Source organism: Micromys minutus, assembly GCF_963924665.1.
Source record: "Micromys minutus genome assembly, chromosome: 21".
Taxonomy (NCBI): domain Eukaryota; kingdom Metazoa; phylum Chordata; class Mammalia; order Rodentia; family Muridae; genus Micromys; species Micromys minutus.
In genome coordinates, this window is record NC_137956.1 from 7,689,279 (window position 1) to 7,693,194 (window position 3,916).

Sequence of the window (3,916 nt, forward strand, 5' to 3'; positions counted from 1 at the left end):
ATGAAGCTATTCTCAGATTACAGTTTTAAAATGTTTAAGGAAACTTACTGGAAATCGATACATAGTACAAACTAGATGAACATCTATCTACTCTGGAAAAGCAGGAATTGCACTGTCAGTCCTACTGAGGGACTTTTATCTCCTTGCCTGTCATTTACATAACAGATAAGGACACACCCAGACCCCCAACCCCACCCAAACCTCCAGTTTTGAAGGTTATAACAGGTTATAACACCCAGAGAGTCTTAGGACAGCCTGGAAGGAAAGGAGTCACATAGGTGGTGACTCCCCAAGTATGTGACTAATATCTGAGCGAAATGTTGGCTGAAGCACTGGTTGTAAACCAGACATCTGAAGAAATCTGTCAGCTGTTGACGTCGGGATCACAGACTACATAGTTTGAGCCCAGCCGGGTTAATTGTTGACTGCAATAAAAGTCACTCTTCATGCGTTTGATTTGTATCCTTCTGAATGCCAGGGATGCAATCACAGCTCAGTAGATATATAAGAAGCCAGTGTGTGACCTGCCTCGAGAAAGACAGAGCATATTGGATAATCCACCTACTTGCGGACCAAGAGGGACTCTCCTCAAGGACGTCTGAGATCGTTGCTCATACTTAGCTTAAACCGTAGACATATCACAATCGTATTCTCTCATTCTCTTGTAAGCAAGACACTTGAAATCCGGTTGGCTGGGGATGGGGAGAGGGTTGGGAATGGAGCAAGCTTGGCAGCATCTGGAGACACAGTACGGCCTGCCTCTCCTGGCTTCCGGGTACCTCTTCACCATTTTCACCTTCTCTCTGTCTGACTCAGATCTGCTTCTGCCTCCTTCTCATGAGGCTGCGCAGTGGTTACCGGACAAGTGTCCCGCCCACCATGTACCTGCCTTGACCCTCAGCTAGGCTTCGTGTACTTAGGAGTAAGTACTCATGTTCTGTTTGTCTTTTATTTTCTTCTCATGACCTCATTGTTACTTCCTCTTATCAGTGAATAACATTCCTTTGTCCTTACTGATCACTGTATGTAGCAATCTCTCGCCTCCAGAAGGGTATCTGGTTAGTTGGGGTGATCATGCTTAAAGTATCTATTTTTTTAAAACCCAGTTTAAATGAGCAAAGAGTTATAGTTTTTAAGCCATTCACACAGTGCCATGTTGTGATCTGGTCTTGTGACAGACGCACCGGTTCTCTTAACTGCTGCCACATCTTTTCAGTCTCAGAAGTTTCCATTTTTATGAAGGCAATTTATTCAATATTTTCATAAACAATATCATATTGAAAATCATTAACAAATCGAAGGTAAATTTTCTCACCTTGTAGCTACTTTTTAATTTTGTGTTCTATCTTCAGTTCCATGATTCATTTTTGTTACTGTTGCGGAAAAATATAAGCTTGTGTCTGGACTTTACTTTTTGAAGACTCAGTCCTTGCTTGTTGGGGCCATCTTTGATACTCTCTCTGTCAAAGACGTTGACGGTGTTGATGGGCTCTGTCCTAGGATCTCCTTCTGTTTGTCTGTCTGCTTACCTGCTCACTAGCAGTCCGGCTCACCGTGATCACTGTGCGCTCTAACTCAGTACTGACCTTCGGGAACTTTAAGACTGGTTTATGCGTAGTGGCAAGACAAGTTGCTAGTATTTTACTTGGAAGGGTACTGAATCTATACATCCCATTTCAAGCAAGGGGACAATATTGACTCTGTTCATGAATATAGAATATCTATTTATTTGCACCTATTTTATTTGTTCCATGAAAGCTTTTGTTTCCTTTATGTGTGTTTTCTATTTGTTTTGTTAAATTTTGTCAAAATTTTTGACATTAATAGAAATGGAACTATGCTAATAATTTAAAATGTTTCTGTTTGGTTGTTCATATCTAGAAAAGCAATAGACTTTCTTATATTCCCCTTATATCCATCCCATGACCTTGACTTTATCAGTTTTTACTTTTGTGTTTTTAATCAATTTATTAAGATTTTGAAAGACAGAATATTAAAATGAATAATAAAATAATGAATAATAAAATAATTTTATTTCTCTTACCTAGTGTCTATACCTTTTTCTTATGTTATTCTATTCTCTGTGACCTTTAGTACTGTATCAGATAAGACTGCCTAAGAGATCAGTGGAAAACGCTCAATTTCTCACCAATAAATTTGAGGTGAGCCATAGGCTTATAAAATGTTCTATTCTGTGTTCAGAAGCCAGCCTAAACTACCTAGGGATAGTTTTCATTATGAGTGAAAACTGAACTTAGCCAAACACTTCAGCATCTTTAACAGCACCGTTTCATTTATTTTCCTAGCCTGCTGAAGCGGCTGGTACACGGACCTGCATTCAGTGGTAGTCCCAGACTCACACCCCAGAAGTACTTTCTGTGTACTCAGAGTGAACCATTTTTATGTATTCTTGTATTCAACAGCTGTTTGTTGGGGATATTTTTTCAGCTACAATTATGAAATTAGCTGTTGGTTCTCTGTGTCTTTCTCTTCCTTCAGTGTTGATCTAATAAAAGTCTCTGAGAATTAGCTAGGAACTGTTCCTGGTGGTTTATCTTTCTGAGGGTGGACAATATCCCTGACAACATTTTTTTCTTAAATACTTTGTTAAATTCACTTATGAAATCAACTGAGCTGATATGTTATTTTGAACTATTAATTCCTTGCTTATATATTTAATAAGCAACAACCTAGTCAGGGTGTCCATTTCTCTTTCTTTTGAGTTTTTACAACTTATAACTTTCAAGTAAGCAACTGAGTTTACCTAATATATCAAAACAACAAACACATAATTGTTTATAAACCATTTGTTATACATTTTATATCCATGATACCTGTAATAATAATTCCCTTTTTCATTTATTATGTTAATTTGTCTTCACTCCCTCTTATTGGTTAATCTGACAACAATTTTATTATTTTTCTTTAGTCTATTCAAAATTGCTTTTGGTATTATTGGCTTGGTTTCCATATTTGTTTTTTTTTTATTTGTACTCTAATATTTAATATTTTCTTCATCATGTTTAAATATCTCTTATTATCTACTTACAAACGGAAGCTTAAATTTAGCTCATATATATACTAAACACCATATATTTCTCCAAGCCATGTTTTCACTGTACTATACAAAATCGATGAGTTTTAGCTTCATTTACTTTAAAATATGTTCATTATGAAACTTTTTACTGAGCACATATTACTTAGCACGTGGGAATTAATCTATACCTATTTCATTGAGATATTGTCTAGTTTAATTCTATGTTACTTTGAGATTATAATGTTCATGTTTTATTTAGTTTGAAGTTTTAAATGTGTAGCTTATTACATACAACATGGTCAATATTTGGGAATGTCCAATGTGAGCTTCAGAATATTTATTCTGCTATCGTTTAATAAACATTCTCTATAAGGCAGTAAAACACAATTTTTGGTAGTATTGGTCAGTTCATTTACACACACACACACACACACACACACACACCCCTATTTTTATTTCCCCGGAGAGTTCTTTAAAGTCCTGAAAGAGGGTTTCTTCAAATCTACAAGAATAGTGAAAGATTTATTCATTTATCCTTGGTACCTTTGTCAGGTTTTGCTTTATGTATTTTGATACTCTGTTGTTGGTTGTGTATGTGTTAAGGATACATATACATATAAATAGCCTACTATCTGCACTAATTCTTCTCGCCTTGAGCTCTGCTTTGGTGATGTTTACGAAGATTCTCCAGCTCTCTTCTGACTAACATTAGCGTGAACATTAGAGCTGCACCTGAAAATCGTACTCCCATTGGAATCTATAAATCTCCTCGTGTTGTTTTCACATCTTCAGTGGAACGGTGGATGTTGGGATTATGCTATAGATCTCATTCAGAAACGTGCGGGTTGATTCCTATGCCAGGTTTTCTGCTTTCTTCTG